Here is a 14,614-nt window from a genome sequence, read left to right as displayed (position 1 = left end):
TAAATTTCTCGACCCTAAACTTACCATCTTCCGCCATTGCTCCCAGTCGAACCAGGAACCCTCCTTTCCTGCGAGTTTATCAGCCAAATAGACCTTCGGCTCTGATTCCAGTTGTTAGAAAATTATATATTACGGAGCAATGGAACACATAAAATATTGCAGAAATATAAACACAGAAAATGCACAAAACAAGAGAGACACAGATATACGTGGTTCACCCAGTTTGGGCTACGTCCACCCCGAACAGCCAGTCCTTCATTTCTATTATCCAGCAAAATGAAGAGACACAACCTACAACAAATCCGCTGTAATATCCTCTGTTTTCTCTCACAGTCTCACCTCTCTGTTTCTTGCTCACAGAATACAAATCTATCACACAGCCTCAAATACAATACCCTCATACAAGGAGAGGGGTTGCCTTCTAGGGCAAAAAACCCTAAACTAAACATAAGTTCTGCCGTCAGATCATCCGCCTAATGAAAAGTGACGTTTTATCTTTTTAAATTCCCCTTGTAATTCGGATTTCTGTATTTTTGTCTTGCGTTGGTTGGAAACATTGTCCGAACATCCTTCTTCATCTTCCCCATGTCGTTCTGTCGACTCAACATTATCTTCTCCATGATGGGTTGTCGGGGTTTTCTCTCTATCCTCAGCACTGGGATCTGGTTCTCGTTGATTCTGTCTATTAGATAGACTTTTAAGAATTCTCTCCTGTTCTTGTCGTAATCGTTCATTATCTGTTCTTAAATTTGTCATCTCATCACGCAACTGTTGGACATTTTCGAGTAGGACAGCATTGGCTTGGCAAGATTCTTCTCCCAGTTGTATCCATATGTCAGGATTGGCTTCTACATATCTTGTCTCTGGCTAGTTCATTGGCCTGGAAGTCCTCTGCATTCTGCCTTTGTCTTGTTGATGTCGATCTTTGTGTTCACAATCACATTTACTTAGTTGTTTATTATATCACATATATATTTACATAGATTTCCCAGAAGTTTCGGTGTATGAACATGAGCTCTGATACCATTTGTAGCACTTATCACTTACATTCTACTAATAATAATAAATTTTTTTATTATGATGGTAATCTTTATTAAGGACCATACCTTATCCCATATTCGTAATCATGTATCACATTTATTTAAGGTTTCTTACATCGAGATTTATTTTGGACCTTACCCTTTTACCATATTCATCACCTTGTATCACAATTATTTAAGGTCTCTTACCTTGGGGCTCGATGCATGTCAATCTACAGTTCAAGTTAATCCATCATTTATGATTCACGTGAATAGGCTTTGAGTTGACCCATATAAATAATCTGTTTATTTAGATTTTAGTAGTGCTGTACATATGTGGTACAAACATGGTTAATGCCTCTGCATGTACTCGCCAGAGGGCTTTGTTGGCATGCAACAACTGGATGGATTTTCCCCCTCCGATCTAGGGTTGGTCATCTGACAGCTTGGAGCAGCTAGGGTTTAGCCTCGTAACTACTTCTCCCGCATTTGGTTGTCCAATGATTCATTTGGCGAAGTTGAGTTCTGGGTTTGCTGCTCTGCAACTATTCTGGTCTTTCGCTCCCTTGCGAGGGTTTTGTGCTATTTCATCTGGTTCCATGGAGAACTATACTGTGCCCACTTCAAGAGGTACTCCGTCACATTTTATTTCTCTCCATCATTATGTTTTGTGCTTCTTGTTTATGTGTTTTGCTTCGGAAGCTCGCTCCGCTTGGGGTTTTGACTGCTTGCCCAACTGCACAGGGGTCTTTCGTCGGCTTTCCCATCCTAAGGAGGGCAACCTGGATGGTCATCGACCTTGGAAAGGTGAGCCATAGGTTTAGTTTTTAGTCTTAATTGTTTTTGCCAATATTTAAACTTTAATTTGCTAACTTTGGGTTCGTTTGGTACAGGCGAACTGCCATTCACTAGAACTACCCACTTTTAGGTATTCGCTGGAAGCTTTCTCCCTGTTTTATCTTGTATGCTTAATGGAGATCTTATTTGGTATTTCTCGCAGTGGTTTATGAAACTGGTTTTGTGCGTGGTAGAGGTATTAACTCATGCTGTCCTTGTGATTCTCGTGACCGTGAAGGCTTTGTTTGCGTAGTTACAATTCATGGGTCCTCGTCAATCTTTACAGGTTGAAAACATAATTTCTTACTGATTTCTTTAGGTCTTTAGATGAAGTTGTTCTGGGAACGTGCCTTGAATTTTGGGCAGTGGCTAAGATACCGCAAGTCTATAACCTGAGATTTTGAATGAAGGGTTTCTAGAAATATTTTGTGAGCCTACTACAACCCTTCCTTTATGACGTAGTCTGAGCATAACCTCCAAGATTTAAGTTACTTAGATTTTTTGTTGGAGAATGCTAGAGTCAGAGGTTTAGGCACAACTTTCACGATTCTTTGCGGTCAAGTCTTAAAATGTATTTATTTCCTTTGAAACTAAAAGGCCTCTAAAGCTGAACTAGAATTGTCGACTCTACTTTGAATTGTGGTTTGTAGTTGTTATTTTAATAGTATGAACATGGTTTTGTTATATTTGTTCCAGTATGGAATCCAAATGCTAAATCATTAAAGCCTTTCATTTACAAGATTTGGTAGAAGGTTTAATTTTCATACTTGGAAAATGTTTGCATGCTGAAGTTCACTTCTTCCTTTTTGTCGATGTTTTTCCAGGAAGATTCGAATTGGTTATCCTAATGTATTACTGCCTGTTACCATAGTACATTCCTCCAAAAATTGTCTGTTTGAATAATTGAATATCACAGTATTAAGTATTTCCTGTTAATGAAATTATTCTGAGCATATGAGGACTCTTGAAAATAGCAACAAGAAATGCTAAAAACAGCATTGCTATAAATATCATTTCGGGATAGATTCCAATTTTAATTAGTCCCTGAATTAAAATTCGAATTTGGTCTCAGCAGCTGTTTGAAAAATAATTAATTAATTCATATTGAGTTAATTAGTTGGAGGAAATCAAACATGAAGTCTTTGTGAAGACATGCAACAATTATCCTTTTGATTGAGGAAGTTATCCCTTAATTAAGGAGATAAGGATGAGTTGTATTTGAGTTGTAATTAGTTAGCTCAGTTAACTGAGTTAAGTCCAGTTAAATTAGTTCCAAATAGTTTGTGGAACTAATTGTGAGTTCAGTCAGTTAATGCATGCATGCATGCAACTAGTGTTCTCCATATAACTGAATATTCTCTCATAAATAACTCATGCATGTCAGTTCAGAGAAAGACCCAGTTGAGATTAAAGGAAGGGACAATGTACTATTAGTTGGAGGAATTTTCCTATAAAGGAAACTCATCCATGCAGAAGGAATTCATCTCCTTTAGGATTGCGCAGTTATTTCAGAGGTCAGTGTTGTGTGTGAGGTGAGAATCACACAGGTTATAGCTGGAGGACCCAAGAGAAACTGTGCAAGGAAATAGGAGGCTTGGAGGACTGAAGGAAGGCATATGTGTTGTCTATTATGTCTATGAGCAGCAGTGAGGGATTGTACTGAGAGCTGGATAGCTTGTGAGCTAAAGCTTTGTGTAATCCCGAGATATTTCCACTTGTATGATAATACAGATAGCGAGGTTTTTAGCTGAGGCTTTCCCCAAAGTATTCTTCTGTGTTTCATGTGTATGATTTCTTCTTCTCTGTTATATGTGTTCCGATTGATCTTGCTCAAATTGATTAAGCTTCTGCAAAGTTTGATAGTAGAAGTAGATCAAGTATTTTGCTTTAGTATATTGCATTATCAGGTGATCTATGGTGAAATTTCTACAAGGACTAGCATTTCTTATAATCAGTACTTGGTTCATAAATTATACAAAACACATAAATCACTAATTCTTCTTGTTGCAATGTCTATGATATTCTTTGTCTACTTTTCTTCAAATTGATCTAGAACTGTCTTTCTACTTGGAATGATATGCATATTCTAGTTACTTTCTTTGATCCTCTATTTAGATTACAGTCAGTTCTATAACATGTACATTATACAGTCAGTTGTATAGAATTTAACTCTATTTATAGAACTAATATTCCCTTTTTTTATTTACATCCTTAAGGGTAGTTTTAAATCACTTATCCGTTCACAGAATTGTAAATATGTAACTTTTGTTCCTACTTAGAAGGTCTCACCACCTAGCCATGAGTTTGGCAATTACGTCCAGACTCTCCTCTGAGCACTTCCTCATCCACATGGCCAATTGAGTCCACCACAGTCAGGTACCTTGGGCTTCAAGACTCATAGTCTAGCCTCAAGTCTTGTACCTCTCCGACTGTATTCGAGTTTTTCCCACTAGTTTATTTCACCCAGCTCAAGCATAACTGGGTAACTTTTTATGTTCCCTTGAATCTCTCCTTATCTCTATATCTCCTCCTCCTCTTGAGGGAGTAGATGAGTAATTGTTTCTTTTATTTAACTGTTTTTTGGAGATTAACAACTGTTTCTTTCAGTTCTTGTTAAAAATACTTTAACTCCTAATTATTCATTAATCGGGTAACAAAATATATCCTCACCTCTCAGCCTTAGTCATTTATGATTAAAAATTAAAAAGTTAAAGTAATAAGTAAAACTTAGTAACCAAAGTAATTGTCTATGCAGTTTGGGATGTTACATGTTATGATTTTGAAATCGAATACCATTAAAATGTAAATTATTATCATTATTAAACATTAAATTTAATTTAATTATGAAGAAATCTTATATATGGATAAATATAAATGTTTTTTTCATATAAAAGACTTTCCATGTTTAAATGATTTGGTGATGTAGGTTCACCAACAACAATCACATGCTAAAGCCACAAACTAATCTATGATTTTATAAAATGTGGTTTATATTAAAGTTGTGTTTGTCTCAAACATAATGAGGATGTTGATAAATTTTCAATGGAACATTTGAAAATTTTCAAATTTTTTCATAATTTTTGAAGATAAAAAAACCTTTTCAAAACATCTTTCATAGTCCCCTCTATCAATTGTATGCTCTTCTCTCCTCATTAGAGAGTTGTAGGGATTGGAAGAAAAGTGAGCATCTTAATGTGAAGAGGAATGGACAAAATTAACAAGAAATGACTAAAATCCTTGAGATAAGTGATTAATTCTACTACATAACTACAAGTTGCTTTGAGCAGATATGTAAATGAATGTGAGAGGATAAATAATAGTGGTTATGGTAAAATACCTTAACCCTGTAATGGATTATGGGAAAATAAACTAATTTATTCTTTTTTTTTTTAATTTCTTCATTTACAATATAAAACTCATTATTATTCAATAAGAAGTTTACAAATTATTAAGCATATTACATTTGTAATTTTTAAACATTCGAGTGACCTTAAATTAATATACTCTTTTGACAACATAGTTAAAGTAAACATAAATTAATTTACTCTTTTTGACAACTTTATTGGATTGGTCACATAACATGATTAGTATACCAAGTTTCACATGTTTCAACTACATAAATATTGAGATCCATGCATTCAAAATCTATAAACATTATATATATTTTTCAGTACTTTCTATATAATTATTGCCACACTTTTTTAGATGTTAAAGAAATTTAAAGTGACTTTTCTTTAAGGAAAATTTGTTATTTTTTTTTTCTATATTTATTTTTATTAAAATGGTATTATATAATTTTTATTAAAATTATAATATTGATAAAATTATTGTTTTTAATGCAAAATTAAATTCAACATTTTTAATACTTTATTATTATCAGAATTTAAAATACTATTAACTTAAAATATTAATATATAATATTTACATTTGAGAAACTCAAAATTAATTTTATTAAATTTTTAATAAAAAAATATCAATTTTATATCTTATTATTTTAAACAACTAAAAACAATCATGTGTTAGACATTATATTAAACATTTTCCTAATAAATATAGAAATTAAAGATTAAAAAATTAAATACGAATATATATTATGTATATCTTCAAAAAAATATATTGTGTATTTAAAAATGTATGCCATACATATAGAATGAATCAAACAATAGTTTAAAATAATTTACTTAATTTGAAAATACATTTTTAATATTATTATAAATTTAAATTTTATTTTATTTTATTTTATTTGTTTAAATATTGAAATAATAAATTGGTTTAAATATGAAGATAATAAATTAGTATGGGAATATCATGTAACAATATTTGTGTTTGGTTAAAAGTTGTTTTTTTTAAACACAAGAAAATAATGTTTAAGAGTATGTGTTTCTTTTTAAGAGGTTATAGGTTCAAATTTAGAAATAGAGTACGTATGTTTTCATACACTTTAATAGTGAAATTGTTGCACTGAGATGGCCTCTTTTCCCATAAATAAAAAGGTCTCATACACAAATTTAATGTTTAACTTAACCCTGACCTTAAAATTAGATATTATTAATATAATTTAAAGATCCAAGATCCATAAACATCTCCCAAAAATAAAAACGTGCTTTCTTGAAAAAAAATAAAAAAATTTAAATTTTCTTAAATAATAATAATAACCACCTTACATTAATAAATAATAACCAATAATATATTAATTTAACAAATAATAATAATAATAATAATAATAATTTAATATTTTTAATAAATTTTCTTTACACTTTTCAATTTCTCAATAATAACGTTACTTGATAAAATATATTATTTCTTTTTTATTTTTAATATGTCTATGCTCATTCAGGGTGCTATGGTGCTTTGAAAATGGAACCGGGACAATCTAGCTATGGAGTTATTTCTTAAAATTCCAAACCTTTAAATTAATTTTGAAAATGAAATTAAGAAGGTAAGAAGGTGTTAATTTAATTATTTTAATTTTAAAGGTTTTTTAAAGTAAGAATTGGGTTATATGTGAAATTATGATTTTTGTTATTTAAAATGTATTTTTAATTATATAAATGATTTTAACATTTTTTTAAAGTTATTTTTACACTACAATAAAAAACATTTATATTAGTTTAGCAAAATTATTATTTTAACTTGTCATTTTATAAACGAAATTTGAAGTAGTGAAGTAGAAAGTCAAGAAATTGATTAGAGGCAGTAAAGTAGAAAGTCAAAAAATTGACTAGAGGTAGTAAAGTAGAAAGTTAAAGAATTGCAAAATTAGAGGAAAGTTCATGAAAAATAGAGACCAAAATCATTTGTTGCCCCACTTAAGGGGATACCAACAACAAGAGAGAAAAAATTTGATCATTGAGTTGTTCAAAGATATTTTCTTCCTTTTTTCTTACAAATGTCAATCCATCCCAAGAATTTGTTGGGAGGAGAAGACATGGAGACAATGGTTGCATTTTCTTGAGGAATTCTATTTCCAAATCATCTGCAACAGTGGTTGCTTCCTTATCACTGTTTGAGTGATTTGATTCATGAATATGTTTATGTCCACTCATGGACAAAGTAAGGATCATGGTTGTATTTTGATCTTCTCCATCCAAGGGTTCCAGATGAGAGTGGGGAGATGGTGAAGGAGATAATGGATCACAAAGTTTGCAGGATGAGTCGGCAATGTGGGGGGTTGAGTTAAGGCCGGAGGACTAGATTTAGATGAAGTTGCTATTTATTGTTGCATGTCATATTTCTTGTGAGTTCAAGAATTCTTATATCCTTTTAGGTCTTTCCATCCTTGATTCTTTTCTTGGCATCAAGGGTGTGAGGCCAAGCAAAATAATCCCTAAGTTGATTAATTTGCATTAATATAAAAATCAATATATAACTTGTGGAGGTGTGAAATTTTGGATTCATATTCCAAGGTCGCTTCCTATTCTAACTCTTCATTTTCCTTTATTTACAAATTTACAAATTTCTCACTCAATCTCTGAAGATTAAGTGTCTAACATTCCACCCTCAATATGAAGGTGTGTTCATGAGTCCAAGAATCATTCTAAATCTTTCAATTTTTTCTCTTCCAAGTTCTTTATTCAAGATACCTGCAATTTTCTCATTTGTGAAATGATAAAGTTACCAACTTAACAAAAGTGCAAAAAATATGAAAAAACATTCCAAAAATGAAAAAGTGTTGATGTTGCATGCACTCTTATTTTCCCCTTCTTATTCGAGTTAAAATTTCAATTTTTTTTAGCAACGACATTAAAAACTAAAATTTTTATACAATAAACATGAAAACACATCCTTAAACAGAAAAGTGTTGATGTTGAATCAACACATTTTTTTTAGGGAAGGGGGAGGGGGTAGGGTTAAAGCTCTAATTATTTTTAACAATGGCATTGAAAGCTAAAAAAAATGTGCAATAAACATGAAAAAAACACCTTCAAATCGAAAAGTGTTAATGTTGCATCGAATTTTACTTTATTTTCATTAAAATTCTGACATTTTTTTAGCAATAGCATTAAAAATAAAATATCATGACTCTGAAAAACCTTAAAATTCCAATAATTTTCGTTAAAAATAAAAAATCACAAGTCTAAAAAACCTAAAAATTCCAACAATTTTCAACCATTGCATTAAAGATAAATATCATGACTCCGAAAAACTTTAAAATTTTAGACATTTTTCAGCCATTGAATTAAGACCAAATATCATCACTATAAAAAACCTTAAATTTTCAACATATTTCAAGACCAAATATCATGAATAAAAATACTTTAAAAATGAATACCTAAACCAAAGAACCATTATACTAAGAGTGATTTTTTTAATGTTAAAAGTATGTCTTTTTTAAAATCCTAGCCTAAGTGTTAATGGTAACACTATTTTTCTAGCTTGATGCGCTCTGCAACCTAGGGTTTTTGCAAGACTCTACAATGACGCAGACTGGTTCTTCATTGCCTCCACCTACCGTCCGCCTACCAAATCGTGACAGCAGACCGTTGGCTTACTTCAAAGCCTTCCCCTCCTTCTGGTAGATATCCTCCAGCATAGCAACGGATAACTCCCTCTGGGCCAGAACAAGAAGATGCGGACAAAAGAGATTCCCCTCTGCAAGAAACGACAAATGCTTCCACTGATCAATCAAACAGGCGCAATGAAGTACCAGAAGGAAAGATAGGGCAACAGGAAATGCCCAAGGTTACATCAAAGACATGCAAACCCATAGCAGCTGAAAGGCCCAAGATAGAACTTCCCAGCCATAGAATCAATGGTCAAATCCAGTATATGAAGGACCATGTGCTCATTGGAAAATTTATTGGATTCTGGCTGACTGAAAAAGCTTTGCAAGGATGGATCTCTGCCAAATGGAAACCCAAGGGTCATGTCACCCTGCAGCTAGGACCAAAGGGGTTCTTCACTGCGATCTTCATCTGCATCGAAGATCGGAATAGAATCATGGATGAAGGTCCCTATTTCTTCAACTCCGCTGGTTTGTATTTAAGGGAATGGGTAGAGAGATTTAACCCGGACAAGGAGGATTTCAGCTGGGCACCAGTATGGATCAGGATGTACTCGCTCCCGTCGGAATACTGGGATGAAGAATCGCTCAGAGACATTGGCAAAGGGCTGGGGGAGTTTATAAAAATTGCTGAAGAAACGAAGCTGCGCAGATACACTTCCTATGCCCGTATCTGTGTCTTCATGCGCCTGGACAAAGCCCTTCCGGACTCGGTAAGCCTCTTCCATGATGACTATGAATGGATTCAACCCTTGGATTATGAACATGTACCCTTTCGCTGTCGTAAGTGTCATGCCCATGGGCATCTTTTTCGAGATTGTCCTCTAAATGCTAAACCCCAAACCTCTGATCCCTCAGACAAGCCAGCCCATGATGGCTTCACCAAAGTCGCAAACCGCAAAAGATCGCACAAAAAACCTTCCTCAGGGAAAAAACCCCAGCAGGACGCTGCCTCCATTCCTTCCACAAGCAACAGCTTTGAGGTTCTTGCTAAAACCTCAGAAGAACCACCTCCGAACTCATTTCCCATCCCTCCGCTGATCATCTCGTCCTCTCTCCCCCCTCCATCTGATTCCTCTCCCAATCCCCTGCCCCCAAATGACATCAATGGGCTTCCTGAGGCGGCTCGAAAGGACCCCGAATGGAAATTTAATGATATGGATGTTGACGGTTTCCCCAGCCAATCCTTGCACTTAGCAATCACTTCAGATGAAAAGAGTCAAACGCAACAAATGGAGGAAGAACTGGAAATCATTTATTTGGGAGGACTTGACATTCTCGAGCTTGAACAAGCATGCAGAAAGAAGGACTATGAAAAGATTCCAGAGCATTAGCTCAGCACACTAGAAGTCATCATCTCCAGGGCTTACCAGCAACAACAACTGGGTATTCAGCCGGGTAGTCAATGGGATGGCGGCTTCCTTCCTAAAGATTCCAAAAAACGTGGGAGAAGGATAGATCTCCAAAGAACTATAGCAATAGGGAAAATCCTGGTAGACTCAGGCAGATACGCTAAGCTGACAAAGTATTACAAGCCCACCACTAATAGTGAATCATGAAGCTCACTTCATGGAATTTAAGAGGGCTCAACAGCCCCGGGAAACTCAGAATGATAAAAAACATGATAAAGTAGGAGCAGCCCTAGATTTTCTTTCTTCAGGAAACGAAATGTAATAGCAACACTCTTGGAAACATTCTCTCTAGAGCTTGGCCAGGCTGTCACTCGGTTGCAGTGGATGCTTCGGGTGCCTCCAGGGGACTGGCAATTGCCTGGAACATGCAAGCTATAACGCTTTTAGACATTCATGCCTCCCATCACATTATTCAGGCTACTTTTCATATAATCGGCACCAACATCCATGGCCATCTCACCAATATCTACTTCCCACAGGAAGCAGGCAACAAAATTGCTTTACTAGACACAATAGAAGCGCTTAACTTCAATAGAGTCCATCCTCTTTGGATCATTGGAGGAGACTTCAACATGATCACCAAGCTGGAGGAAAAGCAAGGAGGTCGTGCCAAGCTGGAACAGGAAAATGGCCACTTTAAAGAATTTATCCAAAACAATTTGTTAATTGATCTGCAATTCTGCAATGGCACGCACACCTGGAGCAATCGCAGGGTTGGGAGGCAACAAATAGCTTCTAAACTAGACAGATTCCTCATCTCTGATAACGCGGTGCATCTTGGAGGCGACATCGCGACATCAATTCTTCCATATTCAGGTTCTGATCATTGGCCTATCTCCCTCCAATGGCAAAGACCAGGCAACGCTACCAGGCGACCATTCCGCTTCGAAGCGTTCTGGCTCTCCCATCCCGCCTTCAACGATCTCATCAGATCCACCTGGAACAACTTCCCTTTGCCAGAGGGATCAAAAATGTTTCAGTTTCAACAGAAACTCAAATTTCTGAAATCCCAAATCAAGCGTTGGAATCAAGAGACTTTCGGTAACATCTTCCAGGCTCAACAAGATCTAAACAAAGAAATGAGAGAGCTCCAGCAACAGATAATCACAGAGGGATACAAGGATGTTGGAAATAATACTGAGAGGGGGGGTGAATCAGTATTATCAAGTCAAATATTCCTTTTTCAAAATAAAATGGTATACGCTACTTCAGTTAATTAAACCCGCGTATATACGCAACTATGCAGAAGGAAACCCGCGTATACAATGCAAACTTTTAATTTACTTTATCTTTCTGATGTTGATTGTTAATCTGTGTTTGAGAATCAAATAACTAGTAACCAGAAACAGTAAAGCAGAGCAGAAAGACAATCACACACAATAACACAAGATATAAGGTGGAAACCCAATGTGGGTGAAAACCACCTGCTGCAATTCGTCTCTATCTTCTCTTTAATTAGAAACTTCTTTTTACAATTGTACTGGTGCAGTCCTTTACCAGTACGCAGGCTGCAACCTGCAGAGAGCTACAACCCTCTCTCGTTTTCCAGCTTCTCCTGGAAGGGAGCTACAACCCCCTTAGCTCTTGCACTAGCCAAGATACTAGTACGTAGGTGCTGGCCTACAGAAGGCTACAACCTTCTCTTTCTTTCAGGGACCACGTTTCATAAATTTTCAGACTGGATCCACAAATAACATCAATCAAACATCAAGAATTTCTGCATCAACTAATCAACTTTTCACCAATCAAAACTGAATCAAAATAAACACTTCTCTGACGACTGTACCCAGATCACAGTAACAGTAACCACACACCAAATCTGAACCCAGAACACTGCAGTAATAAACAGAAGCAGCTAGATCACAACTCAAAATATATACGCTACTTTAATAGCCTGAAACCTGCGTGCATACGCTTCTGCGTATGGAACAACCTGCGTATATGCTGTTTTCCTTCATTGAACCAGCGTATATACGCACCTTCGCTTCACTGAACCTGCGTACAGATCTATAAAGGATAATTCGCTCTTTCAGATATTTAAACACTAATTAACCCAGATTATCAGTTTTATAGATCAAGCAAGCGCCACATATAACAGATCAAAATCATACAACGATACTACCATTCGAGCTTAAAGATTATGATCCATCAATAGAACTTATCCTTCTCTTTGCGCTAAGGTTCCTCCTTCATTTAGATCCAGATCTGCACCATAACCCAAATACCAGTATTCCAGATCTAGCACTTTATCAGATATTCAATAATAATTCAGATGATCTTTTGCCACATGATCTCCTTCCTCTTTTATAGTTTTAGGCCTTCCATAATACCACGGTCCAAAACCATAATAAACCAATACCACGAACCCAATACTTGGGATCAACACTTCTGACGAGGTACCATGGTCCAAAACCATAGGTTCAAATACCAAGGACTAACTACCACGGACCAAAGGTAAGTTCTCCAACATATACGCGCTTTTCCTTGCATGAAAGTGCGTGTATACGCATATGCACCTTTGAAACGTCTAACCCGCGTGTATACACGTCTTCGTCTAGATGAACCTGCGTATATGTCTTTTCCTTCATTCTGAAAGCCTGAACTGAGATCTGTTACCAAAGAGAGTTGCCATCAAGGACAACACCTGTGCCATAGCTCCAAACCTTTGCCATAATGCCAACAAAGGAAGGGACTTTGGAACAGGAAAAGCGCATTCACAATCAAATGGAGGAGAGGAGAAAGCAGGAGGAAATTCTCTGGAAGCAGAAATCTAGGATCAGATGGATGAAAGAAGGAGAAAGGAACACTAAATTCTTCCACAGAACCACAATACAGAGAAGAATGAACAATACCATCTCTTTCATTCAAAAGCAAGGAGGGGAAAGAGTGGAAAATCATGCAGAGATCGAACAGGAGTTTATAAGTCACTTCCAGAAGGTTCATCAAGAACCCCAAATAGATAGATGGCCTGCTATAGAAAAAATCACTCAAAATGTGCCGAAAATTATCACAGAAGAACACAACGAACTCCTTCTTTGACCAGTTATGCCTCAGGAGGTGGATGTAGCTATGAACCAGCTCAAGGAGGGCAAAGCCCCGGGTCTGGATGGCTTCACTACTACTTTCTTCCACTCTTTCTGGGATCTTATAAAAGAGGAGGTATGGCTAGTGGTGGAGGAATCACGTACTCTTCATTGGCTTCTGCCCTCTCTAATTTCACCCAATCGCTCTATGCAATGTTATTTACAAAGTGATATCTAAGGTCATTGCCAATAGGTTAAAGCCACTTCTGCCCTTGCTCATATCGCCTGAACAATCTGGTTATGTAGAAGGAAGACAAATACTGGACGGACTTATCCTCACACACAAAATCATACATTCCCTCAAACACTCCAAACAAGCAGGTATGATTCTCAAGCTTGACCTCTCAAAAGCTTTTGATAAGCTAAGTTGGACCTATATTCAAAAAATGTTAACTGATTTTGGTTTTTCCCCAATGTGGGTTCGATGGATTCTGAGCCTAATCTCCACAACTTTCTTCTCTATCCTCATAAACAGCATACCATCTCGTCCTTTTAGTCCCTCAAGAGGAATTAGGTAAGGAGATCCCCTCTCCCCATTCCTTTTCGTGCTAATGGTGGAAGGTTTGGGTCGCCATATCAAACATGCCCTCCTCTCCCAACAGCTCAAAGGTTTATCCATTCACAACTCTCCTACCATCACTCATCAACAGTTCATTGACAACAACATGCTATTTGGGTACCCTTCGGTTCAGGAAGCCTCTCTGTTTAAATCCCTTTTGAATGACTTCTCTGATGCTTCAGGAACTAGCATCAACATGGCTAAATTGCAGATCTTCTTTTTTCACACCCCCCCTGTTACTCAACATGCCATTGCCCGTATCTTGGGCTTCTCCATAGCCTCCTTACCTTCCAAATACCTTGGAGCCCCCCTTATTGATTCTGCCATCAAGCACGCCTCTTGGCGTTTGCTCCTTGAGAAACTTGAATCTCGTCTCAATTTATGGACTCACAGAACACTGAACATAGCTAGCCGATTAGTGCTAATCAAAGCTGTGCTACAGGCAATGCCGCTCTACCTTTTCTCAATCCTTGCAGCACCTAAATGGGTCATTAAAAAAATAAAAGCTCTACAGCGCAATTTTCTTTGGGGTGCAACAGGCACAAATCGCAAATGGGCCTTGGTAAAATGGACAACAGCTTGCAAGCCTAAAGAAAAAGGGGGTATAGGTCTGTGGGATCCTAGCTACAGCAATGCAATCATGGGCGCAAAAATTTGGTGGCAATGGCTCTCTGCTCCAAACAAGCCATGGGCAGCCATAT

Source organism: Pinus tabuliformis, chromosome 6 (assembly GCF_031772625.1).
Source record: "Pinus tabuliformis cultivar Carrire ecotype Pingquan chromosome 6, CPIR1, whole genome shotgun sequence".
NCBI lineage: Eukaryota > Viridiplantae > Streptophyta > Pinopsida > Pinales > Pinaceae > Pinus > Pinus tabuliformis.
Note: the sequence above shows the minus strand (reverse complement) of the source record.